This window comes from Cyanistes caeruleus, chromosome 5 (assembly GCF_971803275.1).
Source record: "Cyanistes caeruleus chromosome 5, bCyaCae1.hap1.1, whole genome shotgun sequence".
NCBI lineage: Eukaryota > Metazoa > Chordata > Aves > Passeriformes > Paridae > Cyanistes > Cyanistes caeruleus.
Genome location: NC_141705.1, coordinates 50,140,067 through 50,166,664, shown reverse-complemented (window position 1 = coordinate 50,166,664; position 26,598 = coordinate 50,140,067). Strand labels below are relative to the sequence as shown.

Sequence of the window (26,598 nt, the reverse complement as noted above, 5' to 3'; positions counted from 1 at the left end):
GCTTGGACAATCTTTTCCTCTGACTGATAAAAAATTTAGCATTTTAAAAAGGTTCTTCTCCTGACACTTTGTAAAGACTAGATTTAGGTTTACTCTGCCCAGGACATGTGCTGTTGCTCTTGGAGAGTGTCAACATCCCATCCTCAGGCTGTGCGAGACTCTCTGCTGTAGGGACTGCTTCTTTCTTCATCAGCATCTGACTTAATGAACAGCAGGCAGAGTTCTATGGAATACCCAATTTGTAAGGAAAAAACATTTTGAAAAGGCATCTAAATCACAGGCTGGTTTCCTCAAAGCTTTCAATCTCTGGATGACCCCATTCTGCTTTTGATCTGCTCCTCTGCCTCCCCAGTGCAATGTCTCTGCTTCCTCAGAAGCAGATCCCTGGCTGTACACAACTACACAATATGTGACAACATGAGCCAGTTGGAGAATTCCCCAGCAGTGAAATCAGCCTCAAACACCTCCTTCCTCCTGCATAGCTTTGGGGGATTCATGATGCTCCAGGGAAGCTATGCAAGCATAGGGAAGGGTTCTAGTTATGGAACTAATTAACAATTATATATATGTGTGTATTTCCTTTTTATAGCTACTGTCATTTGGATGACTGCCTGCTTGTGTATTGTATCTTTGCAGTAAAGAGGAAAAAAAAATAAGGAAGGGAAAGGAGAATGAGTGGCTCGAGGGTCCTTTGTATTGAATATTGCACTACTAGTAAAGTAACATCATAAAGTGGTGGGTTCTCCAGCAGTCCCTCAATATCCACTACAGTAGAGATTGCATTGTTTGTAAGTTCTTCATTAATTTCTTGCCATTTTTTAACATGTGAATTCTTACTGGTGATTTTGAATTCACAGTATACCTATAGTCAGAATACTGGATATTGTGCTATTATTTATTCCTTTTTTCTACATAGAGTTTATCAGCTTGAAACATGCTTTTACATTTTTCTAGATGCAAAATCAATATAAGTATGGTAAATCAATATAGGTATGACAAATGCCTTTGTTTCAGGCCTGACAGAGCTGGCTGAAGGACTACAATCCCTTTTCAAAGAAGTCTTTGAGATTTTAAAATTAGCTTTTCTTTTTTTTTTCTCATTTTTTAAACTAAAATTACTTTTGAAGTTTTAGAGAAAAAAAAATCTTTAAAAGTCAGTTTGTATGCTTTCTTAATAGTTATGAAAAAACAAAACAAAACAAAACAGAAAATAAGTCAGCCCACAATTGATCTACTTTTGCAATATGTAACCAGTAGTAAGCATCTCTTCTCAGATCATAGGCTTCAGTTCATCCAGCATACCGTACAACTCAAAATTCTGTAAGGACCCAAATAGATTTAATCCATAAATTTATTCTACAACCTGACATATTATTACTCCAATTTATTTTCTTACAAAATAATCAAGAGAGACCCATGATTTTCAGTGCTGATACACGATTGAGTAAAACTGTACACCGTTTTCAGAAGATACAAATTAAAAAAAAAAAAAATAAGAAAAAAGAAACAAAAAAGAAACAAGCTGGGAGGCATAATGAACTATCATTTGACTAGGGAGATATTTTAACCTTTTCATTTCACTCTTTTCACTTTCATTTGTTTTATATTTTCTTTTGAATTATTTTATTTTCAAATATCATAAGGGGTCCTCTTGATGACCAAAGTATTTAGACTTTTTAAAAACTTGTTTATAGACCGTCAAATAGAATTTGAGTGAGGGAGAAAATTGTGGCTCTATCCTACCATCTCTCACCTGAGCCATTCTGTCCCTCAGCAACTGAGATTTTTGTAATGAATTTTTAAGTGACTTATTTGCAGTAGCTGCACAGTGACAGCAGTACTGCCTCTTCCTGAACAGAAGAAAAGCCTTCACTTAGCTTCTCCTTGCCTTCTCACCTCTGCAAAGCAGAGATAGTTCACAAGTAAAATCCATCAGCATATTTAACCAGACAAAATGAAGGACACAAACCTTGTATGTTTAATATTAGGGAAGAGGCTGATTTCTACCTCGGTCTTCAGGCTTTATTAGATTTATTTATTATTTATTACTTAGAGCCATTAAGTGCTGTGCCTTTTTTAATCCCCTGAGCCTTCATTAGTCTGATGTTGTAGAATGCAGAGAGGAAATTTGGATTTCTTTTTAAAGATTATGTTCTTAATGCTTAATTGGAAGAGCAAAGTATAAAGAAACATGCCTAAACACCTTATAGAACCACAGAATCATAGAATCAATTGGGTTGGAAGAAATTTTAAAGATTGTTCTGGTTTCAACCCCCCTGCTACAGGCAGGGACACCTTTCATTAGACCAGGTTGCTCAAAGCCCATCCCCTTCAACACTTCTAGGGATGGGAAATCCACAATGACTCTGGAAAACCCCTTCCATTGCCTCACCACACTCAAAGTAAAGAATTTCTTCCTAATAGCTAACCTGTTTCAGTTTGAAGCCATCACTTGTTGTAGGATATTTTGTCTGCTCTGAATGGAAAAGTATGGGCAGTGGAGTGTCTACAGGAAGGTTTAAGGCATTTTTTAGAAGTATTTTGTGGGGGCTATATGTATGTAATGTTATTATATATTGATTTTAGATGAAGATCAAGATACAATGACTCACAATTTTACAGCCTGCCACAAGCAGAAGCAAAGCTTGATGTGCTTGAAATAGTTGTGCTGCTAAGGATATGTTGTATGGTTCTAATCCATATCAATATCATATCCTAATCATGTCATGATCAAGGAAGTAAAAACATATTATCCATCAGATAGGATTCCCTTGTCAGCCAGAGGCAGAAATCATAATTTACAAAAGTTGCCATGTGACAAATGACAATGTCAAAACTGACATGTGACATGTCAACATGTGATATGTGACAATTGGTTTCTGGAATCTAAATAGGAACAAACCAAATTAATAACTGTTTGGTGTTCACTGTCTATGAAGAGCCACCTTGAATTCAAATTCTTTGCATATTTTCCTATGTCCAGCAATACTGTACTGATTCCTAAACCAGTTAAATCTGCTCCTGAGTCTGATTCTCCATGACTATGTATCATATGTAGTTCCTTACTGTCACTGTTGGCTGTGAATACCAAACTTCCTGTTTATTAGGTGGGCCTAAGGAACTTTTAAATAAGAAGCACCATTTCTTTTCGACTTTGCTTACATACAGGTCTTCCCCTTCCCTTGAACTTTACCTTTTGTTGACCAAGACTAAAAAAAGACATAGAGTTTTTGGTTGTGAGCCTATACCTCACCAGCTCTAAAGCTGTTCCAAGCACTCAGAGTGTCTCTGTGGCAAATGGTGTTTTGCATGTATCATTTCTGTGACTTTATTGAATTTAAAGTGTATGTGGCTTTGAACAGCGGCTGCTTCTGGTGAGTTTAGTAATTCTCCCTCAAAGTGTAAACAGGTTGTGGACTTATATTCTCCAGATCATCCCAAATATAGTTTTGTTTCTCCTTGCCACTGTGGCTAAACAGACAATGATAACTTGTAAAAGACACAGAAGATCTCTAGTTTAGACTGGGATTTTTCTGTTCTCCTGAATGAGCTTGCCAAAGATGGAGAGGCCCCTTTTACCTGTGTGAACTTTTACCTATGGCACTAATGCTTTGAAGTAAGCAGACTTGCATCAAGGATGAGTTCAGTCCTGCTGGTCTCCTTCCCTGTGGGAATGTGCCTGTGCGAGAGAATATTTATTTATAATTATGCTTGTATCTGTAATAAAAACACTTGTTTAAATGAGAGGAATGAGAATGAGTGGCAGTAGGTGTTCAGCCCATGGGGTGAATGACCAGACAAAGGCGAGCAGCTCAGCAGCCCCGCTGAGCCAGCGCCTGCAGAGCGTGTGCTGCCTGCGGCTGCTTGCTGGGGGCCACTGATCCATTGGATGAACAAGGCTCGAATCAAAGACCAGGAGACAAGCCATGTCCTTTCCCTTTCCACTCCTTTGCTATCCATTAACCCCCACACACTTTAACAAAAATGCAGATATACACACACACAGCCATCTGTCCTTCTCGCTGTGCTTGGTTTTCAAGATGACTGATGAGGGAAAAAACCCCTTCCGAGGTGTTCACTGATAGCATATCAGATAAGGCACAAAAATAAACTCCCTGTATGTATTTCAGGATTTACTTTTTCTGTAATAGGTGATCTTTCCTGTCGTGAAGCACAGTAACAAAGAAAGAGGCAAACCTCTTTAGCTTCGGTGCTAACTGTGAGTGACTTTAGTGCAAGAACATTATGAAACTTGAAATAGAAAATGCTGCTTCAGAGGAAGATAATGCTGATGGATTATGGCATAACAGAGCTATGTAACACTTTGAACACAGGTCTAAGTGAGCTTAGGCCCATATATTGGCCTCTATTTCCTCAATGATAAAGAAATGTAGTGCTCATACTTAATGTACTTTCCAGCCATGCATCTGAAAGTATTATAAAAGGAAACTGTTGTCTAAATGATCTAATGATATCTCTGTTTAGGTTTTGAGCTGCATGGCACTGATGGTGAGAAATATTAACTTTAGTGCTGTGCACAAGAAAGAATGCCTAAATCCAATGCAGTTCACTATTACCTGAAATATTCAGAGGTGCTTGAACCTGGAAGTGTCTTTTAAAATCAATTTTAAATGTTAATGTATTTTTTCTGGTCAATATTATCAGAACTATGGCAAATACATCACTAACATTAAACACAGGAGTGAGGATAAAGAATTTGATTTTGGTATAATTGTGTATATTGGAATGGACTGTGCTACAGTGGTGGTATTTATACCTGTTTCAAAAAAAAACAATGAAGTGGATTTTTTTAAATTTTACTCATAGGACAGGAATTCAGCACATCTAAGGGCAGGATAAGATTGCACTAACTGCTTGCATTGTAATCTTGTGAAGGGGAACAATGAAAATTAGTACAGATGAGCTGTTAAATTAAGGTTAACAATTACTCAGAATATGCTATGCTGGTTTTTGTTGCTTGGATTTCACATGACACAAATCTGGTGAAAGACAGGTTTCGGGGTCAGAGGCAATAACTTTTCTCCAGAGAGTTTTGTCACATTCAGACTGTGACTCAAAGCCAGACTGCTCTTTACACAGACCTGATAGAGAAGTCCCAGGCTGAAATTGTGAGCATGTGAAAGGGACTTGCATCTGCTCTTCTGCTGTGCAGTGCTCAACCTTTCATGGAGAAAAAGAGGGAAGAAACCTTAAGTTATCAGCAGAAATGCAAGTGCTGTGTAACATATGGTTCTGTGGGAGCAAGTCCCTTAGTAACAATCCAGATTTCAAAATTGATATTTGCTTCTGGCAAGAAGTTCAAAAACTACACTCTAGTGTCTCTAGATTACTGTAACACTGGCTTTGGCCATGATTTTCAAGGGTTTTGAAGGACTTTTTAAGCTGTATCAGAATCCCAAAAAGGAAAAAAAAAAAATAGTTCATAACTTTAAACTAATACAATTCCTTACATTCCAAAATTTCCTTCAGTTTGGAAGAGTATGATCGTAGGGAAGTTGCTATCTTTAGGTTTCTCAGGGATTCCCTGACTAGAGAGAGGGATCTTTGTCTTCTGTGTAAAAGTGCTTTGGAGTAGTTGAATGACAATAACAGGACATCACTGTTTTGGCAAACATCGACATTTTTCAGAAAATTTGGATCAGTGAATTGATAGCAGGATGTATTTTAAGATAAATGGAAGTTATATTTCACTTGCTTAATTATACTGCTTAGCTTCCTTGAAACATTTCACAGCAATGTATAATATGCAACTTCCAGTAGAAAGGAAACTTGATCCAGGGAATAATAACAATATTCAGTTCAATCAAATATTAAACACTGCTGTAATATGCCACATTAAGAAGACACTTCCTCAATGTGCCCTATCCAGCATAGAATACCCCTAATTTTCTGGCATGACCTTGGAAACACTGCAAATGATCTGTCTTCTCATATTCCCTGCATCACTAAGAACAGAAAGGTAATTGTACCTTGCTCAGCAAAGTGTTTGCATCCAACTCTAGCAGCACTGCTGGGGAGGAGCAAGTCACTTCAGGCTGTTTTCTGAAGTTGCACTGGAGTAGCAGGATGTATTTTAATTTTTAAGGTACTGTTACTTAAACATTAATTGGATAACAAATTGACTTAACCCAATCATTGTTAATGAGTTCCAGTGCATGTAAGTCATTCTTGCATGGAAAAAAAAGAGCATGAAATCCAACAGTTCTCTAGCTGTGAGATCTGAAAGGGGATTGATTGATTTCTTTGTCCAGTGGCCTTTTGGCCTCTTTTTCCTTCCTGCAGAACACTTGTTGACTGGGGCAGCTGTGCTGCAGAAGCCTGTGTGCCATAGCCTGTGAGGAAAGGAGCACTCTCCTCCTCTCAGAGGTTCAGCCTGTGGTAAGTTGATGAGCCTGAACAAATCACCTTACCTACTGCAGCCCCACAACTTCTCTCTACAAATCAGAGACAATAATGCTTTTTCTACACTGACTGGGAAACAACAAATCCGTATTTCATTACCAAGGAGTGCTTAAGGTCTTGCTGCATGCAGGTAGGGAGGAACATCTGCATGCAGTGGAGGGTATGCTCCTGTCAGTATCCATCTATGGCTCTTTCTGTGCCTCTTTTTTCCCCAGAGCTGGGCAGACTATTCTACAGTGGTTTAGACTAAGAAAAATAAATTTTGTAGCAACTTTATGGTTCAGTTAAAGGTGTATCCTTGTACCTGTCTCAAGAGAAGAGAGGCAATCCTTTATGTCACTCATGTCTTTTTTAATATACCTACAAATTATGCTATGGGTTTTACTTTTTCACTTAATCCTTGTACTTCAGAAGGGAGTTTGAAATCCTTTACTCCTTTGAGAAAAATATAAGCTCATTTCACTAGATGGCCATGTATATTACTGACAGGTGTCAAAAGTGCAATTCACCTGCCAAAGAGCCTCCTATGCATCTCTAGTGAAGAATTTTTACTGTTCTCTGGCTTGTATCCTTTTGTCCACTGTATTGAGACAAAGATAAGCATAGATTTAGTGTGTAAAGCCTTGGTTTTCCACCTCTGGGATAATGGCTCACATCCAACTTGACCCTCTTAAGTGCAGTCACTGAAACAGATGGAGATGAGGCTTGGGTCCCCATAAATCTGACCAGTTATGAGGATGGTTTGTAGCAGTCTGGACTCACTAGACAGAGAAGGCAAAATATACTTGAGTAATGGGAACCACATTGAGCACATCCTTCTGAGGAACAGCAGGACATGCACAGGGAAGAAGAAGGAATAAAAAGGTTTTCAGAAAACTACTAATTGGGCTAAGATGTTTTCAGAGGAACGTGGAGTGGTGGGCAAATAACACGGCTTCTTATTCTGCACTGCAGCATCTGAAGTCAAAGGGGATTGGACTGAGCCTACATAATCTTCTCTGTATGATGCTTCTGATGATCACAGTGTGGAGTTCTGATTAATTTAACTTAAAGGTGCTTGAAAAGAGAAAAAGAAATTCAGAACTCAGATATAGCGAGCAAAGAGGAGATCTTTGATATGCTTGGGGCTCTGGAGACAGCTGTTGGTTTTCACCTTGAAAATTTGTAGGGCATGTTCAAAGCCTGAACACTAATGTCTTCAATAGCAGGGTTCTCCTTGGATATCTCCTTGAATATGTAGAATTATTGCTATTTACTCCACAACTCATCAACAAGTTTCTTGTGACATTCCATGGGCTTTAGTCAAAAATAAATTTGTCCAGTCTGAGTAGTTTAAGGGTTTTTTTTCCCCTAGGATTTTTGTATAGCCCAGTAGAGAAACTTCTGCAAGTGTTTAAAACTGCAAGTTCATGTTCTGTGATCTTTAAGAAGAGCAACTGAGCTTATAAAGGCAGGGGGTAATTTTTTTTATTTAAATACCTTCAAATTCTTACTCCTTGCCTCAAGTAACATTTTAGCCTTTGTTTGGGGGTGTGGGAGAGGTCTCTTTGTTTTTTTGTTGGGGTTTTTTTGCCACAGATAGTTTTTATTTTCCACCCCACCACTGGGGTTTTTATTTTCTACCCTGAATTCCTGCAACTAACATACTTGGGTTTCAGCTCTGCAGCCTTTAATTGGTGGTGTTAGCAATTCTCTTCTTTTTGTTTTTTTGGGGTTTTTTTGATCCCACATGTGTACTTTTGTCTTAATCTTTAATTTTTTTCCCCTCAAGTATTTTTCAGAGGCATCCTAAGGTCCCAAGGATACTATTTTGGGTTTTTTATTCTCATTATGTGTGTACAGACATATTTCTTGTCTGTTGTTTTAAATACCAACGTCTATAGGCCCACTTTGAGAAATTTATAAGGACTATCCCAAAGAGCACTAGTTGGATCATTAAAATAAATAATCTACAATCTGAAGGCTTTTAAGATAGGTTTGGTTTCCCTCTGACCCCACTTGTGCAAGGAAGTAAAGTTTTCTGAAAGTCATTCTTAGCTAAGAGTAAACAAACAAACAAATGAACACACTGCAGGCAATCTGGTGCAATTAATATGAGAGCTGTCAGGGGGGTATATTTTAATAAGATGAACTGACAATGCTATTCAAAGGCTGAAGTGAAAGTTTCTACTCCAAGGAGAAAATTATATTTATGCTGATTATAACTTGCTTTTCAATGACAGGCTTCTTTTATGAGAGATAAATTTATTTTGGTTTTTGGATAGTTGAGGTAAAAACAGTTCCTTTCCTTGAAGAACTGACTTAGAACTTTAAATTACAGTGGCTGAAACATCAGGGAAAAATAGAAAGCTCACAACAAACACCCAACAGCTGCTTCTGCTGTATATTTAATATGTACAGCTCTATTAGATTGGTTTATTAATCCATCTGCAGGTATCCTGCAACAGGGGCCAGATGGCTCAGGAGATGAATAACAGCATAAAAAGGTTTGCAAGTAGCAATCTACTGCAGGCCAGAAATAGCCAAGTGATGTTGCCTTCAGGTATCTATTCAGCAAGCAGCAGGGATTACTCTGGAGGGATGGTCTCGCTCCTGCGCCTCCTCCTGTACCACCGGAACTGCTCCAAGCACTCTCCCAAATGAAAATGAAAACAAAACACTAGAAATAGTGAAAAGCAATCAGGCAAGTGCTGCCTACACATCGGTGATGATGCTCCCTAGTAGGATGTTTTATTTTGGGATAAAGCTCAGCAGGTGACTCCATAGGTGACAGTGGATCCGTGCTCACAGCTGTCTCCTGGGCTCTGAAATGTTCACACAGCAGGCTTCCAAAAAGTGGCATCAAGGTCTGTGCTGGAAAACTGCCAAAAAATTGCATGTTTTGTACACACTGTAATACACAGATCTGTGCACACAGTAATATAATAGACTCAAATTTTTAAACTTACATGATCGAGTCTGGTCTTGAATTGTAAATCGAAGTGCATTCTTTTAGCTGGGTTACCTGAAAACATAGACAACAATTGGGGAAAAAATGAGTGCTAGGCTTTGTACCTGCTTCTCTGAATTTATCTTCTAAAAGCTTAGAAGTGGTTTGTTGTTCTGAATTTATCATTATGGAAACTGGTATTACTAGGTAACAGCAAGCAAAAAAATTAAAGATATGCTACCACAGTATTAATAAAGCTGGAATAAAATGAGTTATACAGATGTAATATAAACATGATCCTGCTTTCTCTATTTGATGGGACCATAAAGAATCATGGTAAGATTCATCATATGATCAAACCTGCAAAAACTCATTTTCATAGTCAGAGCATGCTGCAGGTGTATTTCTCCAGACACTCTACCTACGTGTGGATATTACCATGTCACTCAGAGTAGTATGACATAGTCATAATACAATATATTAATTGTATCAGATCCCTTATGTCAGTTCTGGTTTCAGATATAAAAAGTAAAATGGATTTGTCCTGTCTCTTGGGCCCCAGGAAGGCAATCCTTTGCCTTTAATCCTTGGAACTGCTTTTGGAATATCAGAGATACTACCTGAATTGTAGTCTTGCACTTGGGGACCTGTTCTGACATTAGCAAGGTCAGGCGTACCATGTAACTCAGAGGGCAAATGATGCATGTGTGAGTAAAGAGGATTAACTACAGCATGAAAACAGACTAAAAATGACTTTTCACCCAGATGAAGGGGGATGCTGCCTGACATTGCCCCATTTTAGTTTGGAGGTATGCTTAGAAGAGCTGTTGAGGGTGGTCTGGGGTGGCATCCATGACACCAAGATAAGTGGTTCTCTGATACCTCTGTCTCTTGTAATACTCTAAGGGTATGTGTACCTTGCAAGTCACTTAGTAATAAGTCACTCTGGTGACTACTTAGTACAACCATGTCTTGTTGCTATTCTTCAAATTCAAATAATCCCTTGGTTTCCTTGCTTTTCAGGGCATCTGTTGAAACTTAAGTTCCTCATCCCCCAAAATGCTAATGGATATGGCTGCCAAAATAAACACAGAGTGCCATAAAATTATTTTGGGATTCATGGAATGGTGGTTCTTTGTGTGTTTTTTTAAAATCTATTATTTTTTTGTTAGGCTCTTCATCAAGCTTTGTTGTTGCTAGTGTGGTAGATTATACCAAAGACAGAAAATCCTGAGATTTTAAATAGAAGCAGGGGCATGGCTGGATTCAGAGCCACAGCTACATGTATGTAATACTTGAGAATGATTCTGTTGAAGCACATCAACCTTGTGTTTTGTGTGTGTGTCGTTGTGTTTCTCAGCTCATGTACATCAGTGAAGTAAATGATGTTAAAATGCAGAAATAAAGACCAGATATTTAGGTGGTTTAAACAGATTCACCTTCATAGCTTCCCTGGACCCACAGCAGTTTGCATTTGCTGAGGATTTGACTCCGTATAATAAGTACAAATAATAATAAAAATAAAACCTGTAGAAACAATAAAAAATTAAGACCCATGTTACATAAGTAATTTTAAATCTTAGTTCTTCAATGAAATAAGATAATTTGACATGAAAATACAACTTTAATACTTTAGATGAAAAGGATGGTTATTAATATTATTGTTATTATGACCAGACAGTAAGAACTATTCAGTGAAACATGAGCTGAAGGACTTGTGGATGTAAAAGCAGTTAGTTCAAGTCCAAAATTACATCCTGTATGAATTCAGGTGGAAGAGTCAGATTTGAAGCGTTAAACCTGAGCCCAACAAGAATTTATTTCTACTATTTAGTGACTTCTAAGTTGATCTGGTCTAGCAGATAAGTAATTACCATTATAAAAACAACTCTTCCTATTTTATTTACTTAGCATGCTTTCAGGCTGTCATCTACCTTAGATAAAATAAGAGAGAGCAAGAAAGTTCTTGGCTAAAATTGAGTATATTAGCCTTTACAAGGCAAGAATCGAATGAAATGCTTTACCAGCAGCTTCATAAATACAATTTCATAAATCAATAATTAATTCATTTTAAAATTGCTGCATCTATCCTCCATTCATCCTAGGTGTCCTACCTATAGGGAGGTCTGAAGCTGCCATTTTGGTATTCCCTGGATGGCTGCAGATGGTCACTATTTTCTCATCTTTTAGCTCCTTTAGTTTCCATTGAGTGTTTTTTATGGAGAGTCTATCACGTCCTTTAACTTCCCCCCTCTGTTCTCTCTTGGCACTACTTATCTTCATCACACATCTCTTTCAATCTGTCCCAAAATTCACTCTTGCTTTTTGCTGTATATCTCCTCACTGTTCACACATGGGTAATGCTTCATTCTTCCAATCATGTGTTACTCAGTCACTTTTAATGCATGGGAATAAAAAAGGCTTTTCACAGTGCCTGCTGTCAAGTGCATTTAAGGGACTGTATTCATGGCAGAGAGTGAAAACTAAGGCTGGGGGCAATTAAATGCACTAGTGAAGCAGAGGAGTTTCCTGACTGCAGGGTCCACATGAGCATAATCCATCCAAGAGCTGAGAAAGTCTTATCCTTCACTGAGGCCATGGGGAGCTGAAAGTCTCTGAATGCTTTGCAGTAGAAAGTAATGAAATTTATGGAGAAGCCAAAGAATATCTCATAAGGACGACTTTATGAAACGTTACTCTTGCCTTGTAGGGGCCCACAGATTTTATGATGCTGCCTTGGTCAAGTCAACACCATTGTCAACATAGAAAAAGCCTTGGCAGCACATCAGTTAAGAGGTAAAACTGGAAAATGCTCTAGTGAGACCTAGATTTTGCTGGTTTCTCTGATGCCTTGCTACAGCAGTGTCACTGCTCTTCAATGACAATAAAAGCAAACTCCACATAACCATGACAGTAGGAGTATTATAAATGTAAACATCTGTGCTAATAATCCTGCCCCTTTTCTGATAAATGGGTTGAGGTGCTTAGTTGTGCAAATAGCTGGAATAGTATCTCAAAGTACGATTCTCTAGCCTGAATTTGTTAAGAAGCTAATTGGTGTGCATATTAAAAAAGATTCTTAAGGTATTTATACATGTACAATAGAAGATTTTCAATATTTCATATACTTGACTGCAATAAAGAAAATCAATTAAATTAAATAAAATGCCATCTACTGAGGATTAGTGTTTGCAGAGATTTCATTGCAGTAATGATTTCTCAAGAAGAACAGCTTAAACTGGTAGATTTTTGGGATTTTTGTTGTTTTGTTGTTTGGTTTTTTTTGTCTTAACTGCCCTATATATTTTCAGACGTGTTTCAGTTAATTTAAGTGTTCCACTTGTGTGTTCCTCTCCCCGTCTACTTCTGTGTTCTCCAAACAAAAAATTCATGTGCTAATACAGAAGAACATTGTAATCCTTTAAATTACATTGAAATCTTGAAAATGTAGACAAGCCAGTATAAGAGAGGTTTCAAGGATATGCAGCATGCTTCTAGTAAGTGGGGATCAAGTGCAATAGAAGGGTTTCAAAATTAACTAGCTCCAAGACAGCAAAATCCTGCTCTATCTTCCCTCAAAAAAAAATTGCTTTGATTATTTCATGTGAATGAAAGGAAGCTGGAACACCAGCTTCATCCAAAAATTATTCTGTTCTGCCTTCTTCATCCATCTCTCACAATTTACCTTGCTGATCAGCACTGGGCAGATTTAGTGTCCAGTGTACTCCTGCACTCAAAATGTTACATCTCACTCAATATATGAGTACATCCACAATATGTGGATACACTCAGTATCCAAAGGTGCTGTGCCACTGTATTTCTTCTGGCAGTCAGAACATCTGGCCATCCACACCAATGAGAAAGGTGTCCCACACTGTATCCTCTCCTGCATACAGGGACAGTTCATCTGTTGTGCACAGATTTGAGAGTTGCCTCCTGACTTAAGCACTGAGTGAGTTTGATCTCTAACTGCAAAAATTGTTTCAACAAGATGGTCCTCAAAAAACAATTAATACAATACTTCAGAAGGTTAAATATGCTGCTGATTAAAAAACTGACTGCAAAAGTTTTGCTAAGGGAGCTGACATTCATATGGAAAGTTCTGCTAACTGAATTTCCTGCTGAATATTCCCAGATTACCTTAAATATTGATTTAGCTCCCAGCTAAAAGTCCAGCCTGCCCAAAATTTGTATCAGTGTTTCTGCAGCCTATCAATAAGTGTGTATGTGTGTGTGTATGTTTGGATCCGCATGGCCACACACAGTAAATGAGATTTTTTTCTTTAGTGAAGTGGGGAAGGACTTGAAGGAACATCTTCAAAATGAGATTGGAGTAACCATCCCAAAAAGATGCATTTCTAAGAGATGATTCCTATTCAGTGGGGCTTATGCATATAATATTCAGATCAGAATCATACTAGGGGAAATAAAAGTGAAACATCATGATTGTAGTGAGGTGGAACAATTATAATACAACTAACTACACTGCTTAAATATTAATTTTTATGAAAGACATTCATTATGCTCTTCATCTGGTAAGTTGCTCTCACTTAAGACTCATTCCAGTGCTTAATCTCTAGTAGAACATTGGAAAAAATCATAAAATATTAAATGCTCTCATTATGTTTTGGGCAGCTTGTATTGACAGTGAATCCCACACTTCATTTACAACCAAGCTTACAATTTTTGCTGCTTAGGCATAGCTGCAGCTCCTCTGAGTCTTTTCTACTAAGAGTTAAAATGACTGTGAGAGAACAGTGAAAACTAAAAGGCCCTTGACTAACCTACCATATCTGAGACCAGCACTGAACCTTTATCTTAATTTATTGGGCAGATAACAACAGCTAGGCACACTGCACGGCATCCAGCCTTACATACTTACATACAACACCATCCAGCACAGTATGTAACACCAGATAAAAATGGCATGAAATGGGCTTCTTGTATGTTACAGCATTTTAATCTCTTATCTTGTTGGTTTATTCTATCTTGTTGGTTTATTCTATCTTGTTGAGTGCAAGTTCTACCATTTCATAGTAAAAAAATGAACAGGTACGTCTGTAATTTCATGCAATTATTAAACCACCTATTGTAATGTTTTTGCTATGTAGCTGTCTTAGACATCCATCCCTCTAGCTTTCATTTGGCAGGGAGAGTCTCACAGATACCTTGATCACTTTTGTCTTTGTGCTGAAATCTTCTTTGTAAGAACAACACATTCTTTGAAGACAAGCTGAAAAAGATACGTGTTTATCATTGGACAGAGGCTAGCCACAGCAACTCTGAAGCTGTCTTTCATACAGCCTTTTCAAAACTACTATTGCTTTCTGAATATTTTGAGGAAGGCTTTGTTCTAGCTACATCTGCCCCTGCATTCTCTGTGAAGTCTTCCAGGAATATTCTAAATGCAGAGGACAACTATGATTGCCAGCCACCTTACAGATGCATCCTTGGGCCCTGTCTAATAGCTTAAAGCACAGATGGTGAGTTTCAACACTTTTTCTGTGAATTTATAATGAGGAAAAAAAAAGTTTTAAATTAGTATAACTTGTATAATGACTTTGACTTCAGCCTTCTCTGTCCTCCATCTGCATGACACACATCCTGGAATATAGGTTTTTCAGCATGAGGTACTCTATTTATTTACAGTATTTGCCTAATGCTTTAGGCATTAGTGCATTTAGGCACTGGCCAACAGTCTAGATATGGCTGTGATATAAAGATGAATAATAATTTAAGCCTCTGAGAAGGTAAGAAGTTGTTTTCCCCCTTCCTAAAGTAATGAGAGGAAGGAATGGTCACAACTGTTTTAGCATGAACCACTTATGTGCAGTCAGATAAGTGGAGATGAAAGAGCCACTCAGATTTTAGTGGCCATGGGGAATTTAGTGATAGAAAAAACTTAACTGATTGTAGCTTTCTATTCAGAATATCTCAGTGATGCTTTAGGACCCATCTTAACATATGTGAACTTACAATCCTCTCTGTCATGAACAAAATAACAGTCAGGGAAAGGATACTTATTCTGTAATGATGGAAATGCTCAGGTGAGTTTTGGGGAGTACCAAATGCAACATGGTGTCAGACTCTTTCTGGAGCTTGAAAGAACTATGACGATAAAAGTAAGAGGAATACTCTGCTGGGATCTTCACTGTGAGGTGATATTGACAGAGAGTTCCCAGAAAAAAGCTGTTGCAGATAACCTTGCATCCTGGAAGATAAGCAGAGTAAAGTATGATGAGACTCTACTATCTGAAATACCTACAGCAGGATGAGTGAACAGAGTAGGACCAGGCGCTGGAAGGATGACTTCATTTTGGAATCACGCTGTCCACTGAAACTGCAACACGGAAGCATTTTCTGGAAGGAGGGAAGGATCAGCACAGAGGTGATGGAACATTAGGTTATTAGCATTTGCACTGGAGTGTGATGAACAAACATAACTCATTATCCTGTCTTGAAACTGAGGGTTGCTTTTTTCATTTCACAGATGTATTGTCAAGAGCTTTTACAAGCTGCCCTTGTGAATTTTTTCTCCTTCACTAAAGTTTTTCTCTTTCTTTATACTCATTACTTAGAAATGGGAGTGCATTGCTTATTAAGAGTGCTAATTAGTTAACCCCCAAATTCTAGATTGATGAACCTAGCATCATTTTAAAAGAAAATCTTAGTTTTTTCTACCCATCTTTTGTGGCAACTACTGCATCTAACAAAATGGTTATAATAATAAAGCATTCCTTGCTCAATGCTTTTGCAACATTGACTTATTCAGTAGCAATCATGAAGGATTATTCAAAGCACAGACCAATGGGCAGCATCAAGAACAATGCCTTCACAAATGCAGGGTAATCAATGATGTCTATTTTCTGAACAAGACTATTTTCAGCAGTACTGCGGACTGAATTCCCTTTGGTTGAATAAGCTGCTGAAGTGGAAAATTTTATTTAACGGCATTTGGTAAGAGTCTTGCAAATCTCCAGTGAGTCATTAGGAGTGCTACAAAGAGTCCACTTTAGCTGAGAGTTGATTTTTGAGTCCTTCCTGGGTGAATATTGTTATGAGAGGTTGCAGTAACCCTCCTGTGCTCTCTAACACCCACCCTTCCTGCCCATCTACAGCAATGTGAGTCTCGGTCAAGGACTCCTGGGTAAAATTGCTCAGCTTTCTAAAATTCACCAGCTGTGTCTAAAAACTAAAATAACAGGATATTTAAATAAGACAGAATTTGGGTTTATACTGTTAATTCAATGTTTACCAGAAGCCCCTAGATTTCAATGTTTATCTGCAAATGTTTCAGCCAGACCAAACATGGCTTGGTAAGGGCCATGTTGACCAGTGATCCAGAAAGCTACAAAGGGCTAATGTCAGTTTTACCTGTGTGTCTTCATTTATCTCCAGCACCGTGAGCATTACACACTACATCAAGATAAAAGGTTGCTGGATGATGTCCTGTCATTCCTCCTATTGCTTCACTGAGGTATGTCCAAACACGTCAGGTATCATCAGAAAATGCCAACTGATCAGGCTGGGCCTTACCCAGCCCAAACGTGTGCACAGGACAAGCATTTCCTTGGAAAATGGGAAACAATTTTTCAAGTTCCCCTACCACTCAACAGACCATAAGCTTTCAAGGCCAGACTCCTGTGAAGGAAACAGGTCTCTCCTCGTGGGGATCTCCCATCCTGTATAAAGTAGCTGTGATTTGTCTGCCTTGGTGAAAACTTTTGCTGATCCAAAACCTTGGCTGAACTTCTTCTTTCAGTCACATTTGGGAGGCAGAGGGAGAAAAAGAAGATACTACTGTGACTATTTTGCTTTTATCTTGATATTGGAGGTGAGAGAGTATATAATAAAGTATAGGTGGGAAGGGAAAAGAGTTCCTTGGAAACAGTAGTTCCAGCACAAGTTTCCCTTGGTTGTCTGGATGAATTAATATATATACTTTCTGGTCAGATTAGAATTCTATGGCTAACCTGTTGCTAACACTTTTATAACATTTGTGGAGATGCAACATCATTGAAAAGATGAGCAAAGGCATCCTACAGCTTTTACATCAACTCAACTTGATGGCCCCTCTCTGGGTCCAGCTGTAGCCTGGCACAGAAAGAGAGAGCAGCAAGAAAACTCTGTCCTTTCTTCTCTTCCCTCAATGTCAGGCTCTGCATTAGCTGACATGGGCTGAGGCCAGAGCCCCCAGCCTGAGCTCCCCCGAGACAACACTGCACTTGCACCAGTCCCCAGGGCCAGAAGACAAATGAGTGCACATCAGAAGGAACCTGACTGAGTAATAGCAGAGCCAGCTGGAAAGGTTAAAGGCCACCCACCATTTGCACTGCAATAGGTCTCCCGTACAGCACAGCCACCAAAAAAAGCAAAACTTGTGACTTTTAGCCTATTATTTTGAGTTGCCATAATGTTTTAACTGAAGCAGAAAAGGCAAAGTCAATTCAAAGTGTTGTAAACTGTTTGTCTGCACAGGAGACATCCGGACAACATGCTCGCCTCTCCTAAAGGGATACCCGAGCTAGCTCTCAGAGCTAGTTCAGCTACTGGGAGTAATAGAACCAGACTAGCATGGCACTCTGCCCAGACTAATTTATCTGTCTTTCTGAAGGCAGGAAGTCTGACAGCTCTGCTTTATTCAGTGCCTTAGTTGTCACTAATGAGCGCTGTGTAACCAGAGCCTCTGAACAGCACAGTAATCAATTTAAAACAGCTCTTGCAAGAACTCCTTGAAGTTGAGTTCTCAGCCCTGTTAATGATGCAAGATGAGAGTCCATCCATGTAGACTGGCTGTCTAGAGCAAGCTTGAGAGAAAACTACAGAAGCACAACACTTAGAAGCCAGGTAGAAGCCTTCTAAGAGGTAGAAGCCAGGTCTCTGTGTCTGGAAGCAGACACACCAGCTTCAGGTCCGAAACACCAGGGTTGGCCCATCTGTACACCTACTAAAAACCAAAGCTAAAACTTCAAGGACTTGAAAGAGTGCTCAACTTGTGCTTGAAAAATCCCACCCCCTGTCTGTAATGACCATGTTTCAGCTGTTACTGCATTTTAAATTCCTCAGTGTGCTCTTATTCAAGCCATCAGTGAGAGGGCGGCAGAGATGTTAAACCTCACAGTCTGGCCCTGGCACTTTGCTTTGACATTTTTATCGGATTTTCACTTCTTTTGTCTGTTTAATCTATTTCATTTTCGAAAGACATCATCTGCCTTCCAAAGTTATTTTCTTTCCAGGTGTTGTCATTTTTATTTTTTTTTTGAGGTGTTATTGACAAGTATGATGCAGGAAAACTTATATCTAATGCAATAATAAATCAGCTGCAGCTGAATCCCAGTTTCCTGATATAATCATATTGGAAGAAAGTATTGTGTAATACACATGAGACCCTAATGAAGTCAACACGACTCCTCATGTGTAAAACCAGCAGAATTTGATCCACTGAGTTCACTGGATCTGGCAGCTCTCCAAATTTTCTGAGCTGAACTATTCTAGTTTCAGACTTCACAGTTGCCAGTAGGAGCCAGTAAAATTCAACATCAAAACTTCCCTGAGATAGTCCTCTCTAGAGGCAATTAAAATAACATAACCTCCAGATATTTAATATCAACAACTGTATTTACAGTCATTGCTTGAGGGGATATTAGTCTACTGCGCATTTTATATTGTAACATTCAAAATAATGTTTATCGTACCCTGAACCAATTTTTTGCTCAGAGCCATTTGTAAAAGTCAATGAAAGCATGAATTAATCTCCTAACTCTATTCTAATGGTTCAGAAACCTCTATCTCCTTTCTTGAGTTCTTTCCTCTAAACTACAATTTTAGTTTGTGCTGCTCACCCCACTTTTTTTTACAGTTTTCATATAAAACTCAGAACAAATTGGATAATCTAATCTTCCTCTTCAAACTCTGCTATGCCCTTTCCAGAAGATGGTGACTCATAACATCCTCCTTCCCTTCATATTATTTCCCAATCTGGCATCTCCAGGCATGGCATCCAGGCTATGTCTGCTTCAGAGAAGGGTTTGAGATTTTTTTTGTCTTTAAATCATAAAAGCAACTCTAAGACAAGAGGTTTTTTGCTTCTCTAAATTCCTAATTAGCTCATCTACTCTGATCACTTCACATCTCAAGTGCTAAAACACCCTTTTCTGTCCTCTTGAAAAAGTATATCTTAAATAAGCAGCATCTTCCTGAAAATGGCATTTACCTTACCAATGGCTACTTCATTAATTTCTTTCACATCTATTACAAGATGTGAAAAATATACACTTAATTTTCTGTGATGCCACAAAATTGTTTAGTCTGTTCAAGTGATATGATTTTCATAATAATTTTGGCCATGCATTCTTTGCAGGTTCCTACCTGTTCATATTTATTTGTACATTGTATCTTGAAATTTATTTTGACTCAGTTCAATAGGATAGAGTGATAGATCCATGCAGTCCCTAGCCTGAAGCTTTTCTAATAACAAGGATTTACAAGCACTGCACAAGTATAAATTACAATGTCAACAGTAGCTTTAATTTATATAAGGAATAGAAAGTATCATTTCAGTGGCTTTTTGACTGCATACATATTCTCTCATGCTTACCCCTGCTAAAATAAGTATCGAGAACATGGAGCTTCTGAATAATGTGAGATATTAGAAAATCAGAAAATTATTTTAAAACAAACAAGCAAACAAAACCAAAGCACAGAATAATAATATATTTGGACATAAGCAAAAGCATTGAGAAATAAATTGATAGTGATGTTAAATTCTTCCACTATTTTCTTTCACATTTGCATACTACTTGAATGGATGAAACTGAAGAAAATTCCACTAAAGTTAGATATTTTGCCCTGTAACATACCAGGAAATGTGGGAAAGTACTTTTGTCCAAGGTATGTATTGAGTCTTGATTATTCAGTAAATCCTGCACTAGTATAAAATGGGAAAGTGCATCAGCACTGCTCCTACTTGCTAAAACTCAGGTGGGCTCAGTACTTCAAAATGTATTACCCACTAGCTATGAAGGACATGCCACCAGAGAGCTGCTTTTGCAACTAATACCCTGGCCTTAGAGAAGAACGTACTAACACATATCCTATTTTGTAGGTCTTTCTCAGAATCCCTTTCCTGCCAATATGTAAATAAGATGCTAATCAAGAGGTGTGCAGGGAAAACACATTCTGACACGTTGGTGCATGGCATTTTCGAGCAATACACAGCACATTTATCATTATGTTAATGTGAGATCCCAGAGGCAGCACTGCTTTTAAGGCATACTTGAGCATGCCAAAGTCTTCCCTTTCATAGGAGGCAAAACAGAAGATAGATTGTTCGTTCACGAGAATGTGAAGATTCCCTGAGTTATGCACAGCAGTCAGAAACCCTAAAATAAAATAATATTTGCATTTGCACAGAGATTATTTTTTCCTTTTCTAAACATAAGCAGTTTACTATCTACATGACTTTTCCCCCTTTTAGAGATGGCATAACTGAGGCAGAGTTTCATGCACCATTTTTTCAATAATGCTGGCCAGCATTTTGGCTGCTAGTGGTGTTAAAAACCAATAGTTTCCTTGTCCTTACACCTGAAAAGATTATCTAGATAAAGCAAAGAACACAAAATCAGAGAGAACTCCTAAAGCATTTGCCCAAGCCACCCACTCAAGGTCACACAGCAAGTCAGTGCAAGGACTGGAAAAATATTTATGACTCCTATTTCTCAGCTCATTCCAACTCTCAGGTCAGATAATACTCCAGAAGCTTAAAAGATATTCCAAATGACATATGAATATTCTTCAAGAAGGAATGCAAATCTGAAGGATGGGGTTTATGGTAAGGAACAGCTTTTTCCTGTGAGCTTTAGGTGGCGAGGTTTAGCTATACTTCTGTATCAGTAAATCTCCTCAAACTTTCAGGTATCCCAAGAATAATTTGAAAATATAATTTATAACGAATTAGCCTGTATCTCCTTATACTTCTACTTCACAAAAAGTAAGGCAATGAAATAATAATGAAAATATACAAATTTATGGTAAAGGAAACCATTTCAACATAGAAACTCAATGATTTGGTGACTGAACTCATGTCCCTCCTGCAAAAATAAATATACATAACAAACATAAATGCACCAAGAATCATGTTAATGCCAGTTAGATGTCTTAGCTTTCTTCTCTCTTTACTAGAAGCCTATCCAGAAAAAAGGGTGTCTGTCATAAAACCTAGATGTCACATATCTGCAAATTATTAGCTATGATTGAACCACTCAGCAAAAGGCAAATAAATCCCATCCAACACAGAATGACCACTTTGTTTCTTCACCTCCAGCAAGAAACTGCATGTGACAGGTTCAGATGACATACTGGAGAAAAGTGTGTGTTCTGTTTCTAACCAAAGACCCTGAACCACTTCAAGATGCAGTTTGCTACTGTTATGAGTTACTGTTCTGCCTTCTCTCATGTTATTTAGTGATAGTGGGCTCAAACATCAGAAATGTGTTCTGGATTGTCAGGGATGGTTATATATTCATCTGGATCTATGGAATTTTGCTGAGACTATAAATAGTGGCAAAGACATGCTCAAAAAGGCTTTCAGATGTTCTAAAGGACAATTAAATTCAAAATCATTAAAAACATTAAAACTATAAGCAAAGCTACATCTTTTTGGTTCTTGATTCCTTTAACACCTTAACTTCCATGTGAATAGGTAGGCTTAATCCTGGATCATTTATACATACATGGTTCAGTTAGGCAGTTTTCCCCACAATACAATAAAACCACACAAAACCAAAGTGTTTCTGGTCAGCAGTGCTAAAATTTTTAAATATTGTTTGTTTTTATATGATCATGAAAGCTTTTTGCTTCATCCTACTACATAACTTTATTTTAATCTTACCTATGTGCACTAAGGTAGACAGCAATGGCTTAGAATGGCAAATTTGACACAGATAACCAAACAAGAAAAATCTGCATCTGAGGAATGCAACATTCACCAATGACTTTGGCTTTCTCTTAGTTGCCAGGAACCTTCAATAAAATGGGAAAAATGAAACTGAGGAAAAGCTAAATTGACATTCAACAGAAAATGGCACTAATTTTTAAGAGCATTATGAGAAATAATGCAAGCTTTTGAGCAGAAAAAAAAAAAGGAAAAGGAAAGGACAAGTTAACAAAGTAATTGAAAGCAGAAAATAAATGAAGAATTGTTAGTTGGATAGAAACAAAACACAGTAACTGTGACTCACTTTCATTAGTTGTGTTCTTTACTGAAATAAGGTAATTTGTATCCGAACTGCTGCCCCAGAGCAAGTTTTGATCCTTCACACGGTCTTATTGTTAATGGGCTCAAGCTGAAAACCTTGAGTCTGTATTCCAGGTGCTTCAAAGTATGCCTTCAGTTTATTTAACTTCATGGCAATCAGGTGAAACAAGCAATTATTTTCCTATTTTCCATAATCCTCTTATTTGCCAGCCCTTGAGCCAGTAAATTTTTATAAAATTATTTTAAAACAATATGAAATCTAACTATCATTTGATAAAGCACAGTAAGGTTCTCAGGAAGGCAAAACACTCATTCTAGAGAGTACTTTCTTTGGAAGCCCTGCAGCAGGCATTTCACAGGACTGAATGAGACTGTGCCACACACATCAGTAAACAGAGAAGGCTGAACATCTGCTGCTGGCTCTGACAGTGCTCACGTTGCTGTTGTGACAACAGAAAAACCTCGCCTCATCATCCCTAGACCTTGCCACAGTGCTCAAACTGTACTTGAGTAGAGCTTAGAATGCATGTCATCCTTCACAAATATTTAGTTGAAGTTCCTTTAAATGCTTGCTTCCCAAGTTGTATCACTAAAGAGCAGATGCTTTCCCTGAATTAACAAACATCAAGCCTCACCCTAGCTACCCATACAGGTAAGTGCCCAGCTTCACCAGCACCAGCTGGAAGGTATCACCTGCACAGCCCAAAGGAGCAAAGAACAACGGAGCTTCAGACATCAGTGGGAAATTCACACTTCTTTCTTCTTCATTGCATTGAATTGTAGATCTCACCCTATTTACAAATGCATATCTTAATCTAAATAACTCAGAAAATGAAAGCTGAGTTCAGAAAAACGTGCCATGTGTTCTCTCTTCATGTTGCTTACCAGCTGCAGACCCTGACAAGGAAGGACAGCACAGAGAGCACAGTCACTGACACAGCAACATAAGCATGCCCATGAGCAAATCACTGCCTAAATGGGCAAGGTAGGCATGGGGAGAAAGGGGAGGCTAGCACAGGGAACAGAGCTGAAGGTTAACAACAGAGCCAGGATCCCAAGCCCTGACTGCCACCATGCTCAGACTGGGGCACACCACTGCCAAAGTCCTTGGCACAAGCAGCTTTAGGGCTGGCAGTGGTGTCTCTGTCACCCACTGTGAAGCTCTGTCTCAGGGCACGGGGGTTAATTGCTGGGAATGTCAAATTAGAAGGGTTAATGATGAGCTGAAAGAAATTTCAGTATTGCTACTGAACCCTCTGATTGCTTGGGTAACACTGTGGGAGTTAAAAACTCTAATGCTATCATCATTTTCTTCCAGGCGGTTAATTCTTTTATATATATTTACATATTTTTCTGTATAAATACATGCTCACAGATGCCTTTTCTCATTCCAACAATGCTGGGACATAAAATAAGAAGCCTAGCATTTTTTGTCAGTGCTAACCTGCTAAGATGCCACATCAGCAGCACTAGGAGAAGTGAAGATCTCCCTGAATGTGTTTTACCTCTTTGTTATGGCTACCTTATTATCCAATCTCCCATCCTATTATCCAAAATTTATATACATTTATAACATGGTTGATACTTCTAGGTCATGTATGTCTAGAAGTTTTCTGAATTTTCAGCACTTTTAAGGATTATTTTGTGACACATTCTTATAAATAATAATTTTTTGTTCTTACTGCAGCTACAATGCCTCCTCTTCATCTGTAACTCTTATTTGAGTGCTAGTGAGATAACTTGGTGTATCAACTATTCTTAAAGACATTTTTATGCAAGTACTGATTTGCTCTTTCAACATCATTGCTTTAAACATAGCTAAAGAAACAAAACATTTTTCAAGGAAACTTCTAGAACTGTGAATAGTATCACAAAGGTGTCTTTCTGTGTCCATCACAAATAGCCAAGTGTAGATACCCATAAACTAAGTCAAAATACATGTGGTTTTCTCTCATAATAAATGCCATTAATTGTTTTCTAGAGTGCAAAAATCCCCTTCTGCTTTAGCTATTCTACTGAAATTAGAAAACTGTATTTTTTTTTTTTTTTAATTTTAACATTACTGCATCTCTCAGATTTAACTTACTGCTATGTAATTGCCCAACATTTAAAAATAGAATGGCATTCAATCGTAGAACATATCACAGAGGAGTCTTAGCCAGCGGGAGATATCTATTTAATCACTACTTTGCATTGTTACAGTGATGGCAGGAGACCTATAGAAAAAATTGCTTTGAAAATTAAACCATGGAGGATTTTAGGACTGCCAAAGAATGGATTTCTAAATAAAAAAATAAAATTCTGACACAAACAAATCTGTTCTGTTTCTTTGTGATGATAATGGTTTCCCTTAATCATACAAATGACATTTAGGCTATTTCATTAAAATCAGGATACCCTGATCATGGACACTCAGAAATTTTCTAGATCCTTAAGACATATGAACATATGTCTAACTTACCTGCAGTATTCCAGGAATGCAGCTTAGTGTTGTGATGCCCTGAACACATCCTGTCCTCACAGTCACCATCCACCTCACATGCTCACTAATGTGGCATTCCTAGCTCAGCAGCAGTTCTAAATGCATGGCCAGAGAGCTGGGTAAAAATACAGGTTAAAAACACCTGTCTTTTAAAACAGAATTAATATGACTCAGCCTGCAGTGGCTACCCTCTGTCTTAAGTAATGCACATTCCTAAAGCTGATCAGACTCTGAAAAAGCTGCAAACAATGTACTTGCTACCAGACTTTATTTTTCAGTGAATTCTACAAAGATTTTGTATCTGAAAGACCTCAGGTCCTTAGGTAGAGCAAAGACTTTTACTTCTGTGTTATACCCATATTAGGATTATTGGCATCTTTATCAGAGAAAGAGACCTTCTGAAAACCTAAGCTTGTAAGGATTTACCAGGAATGCTTTGTATTTTCTCAGAGGTCCAGCAGAGCGCACAGGATAAAGCTTATTTTCCTGGAAAAAGCAGGAAATACCTTCTTGCTTTGCACTCCATGCCAGTTTTGTTGGTTTTCTCTCACTTAAAGTATCATTAATTATGTTACTATAAAGCCACCAAGAAGTGTATTTATCATTTACACTGTTTATTAGCAGATGAGTATTTTCCCTGGGTGAACCTATATGTGGCTGTATTATTCCAAAACTCCACGGTCTAGGATCAGGTAGGGCAGGCAGCACAGCTGTCGACACAAACCAGCATCCCTCAGTGCTTGCACACTACCAGTACCAGAGCTGTTTTTTCCCAATTACAAAATTTAAGGTCCATGATCGATGATGTGATGAGGCATTTGCTTAGAAGAGGACTGCATCAACGCTTACAAACTCATTAACCACCAGAGAATTGTACTTTTGTCTACACAATGGATATCCTTGCACAGCACAGGGAAGGAAAGCCATGCTGAAACAAAGACTGCCCCACTGCAGTAAGTACTGTATACTGGTTAAAGTGGACTAGTGAGTTAATTCATAATATAAATTAACTATTATTAATAATCCTAGAATCATTAAGGTTGGAAAAGACTTCCAAGAGCATCAAGTCCAATCCTCTATTGAACAGCACCGTGTTAACTAGGCCATGGCACTTAGCGCCACATCCAACCTTTTCTTGAACAGTTCCAGGGATCATGACTCCATTACTTCCCTGAGCACCCTGTTCCAATGCTGACAACCCTTTCAGTGAATAAATAAATTCTTCCTGATACCCAACCTCAACCTCCCCTGGTGAAGGCAGCTTGAGGCAACATCCTTTCATTCTGTCACTGCTTGCCTGGGAGAAGAGATAGACTCACAGCTTACTAAAACACCCCTTCAGGAAGTTGTTTACAGAGATAAGGACCTCAGGCTAAACATCCCCAACTCTCTCAGCCCTTCCTCATAGGAGTTCCCTCTAGAGCTTTCCCCAGCTCCATTGCCTTCTCTGTACTTGCTCCAGCACCTCAATGTCCTTCTTGTAGTGAGAGACCCAGAACTGGACACAGC

General features: G+C 38.3%; 1 long non-coding RNA gene across 1 annotated transcript; it reads right to left on the bottom strand.

The window, feature by feature from the left end:
- Positions 1-4,711: 4,711 nt before the first annotated feature.
- Positions 4,712-22,677, bottom strand: LOC111929427 (uncharacterized). The gene is made up of 3 exons (XR_002864704.2): positions 22,591-22,677; positions 9,372-9,427; positions 4,712-9,284 (listed from the first exon to the last, which is right to left on the bottom strand). It is a non-coding gene; the product is annotated as an uncharacterized LOC111929427 (long non-coding RNA).
- Positions 22,678-26,598: the final 3,921 nt, after the last annotated feature.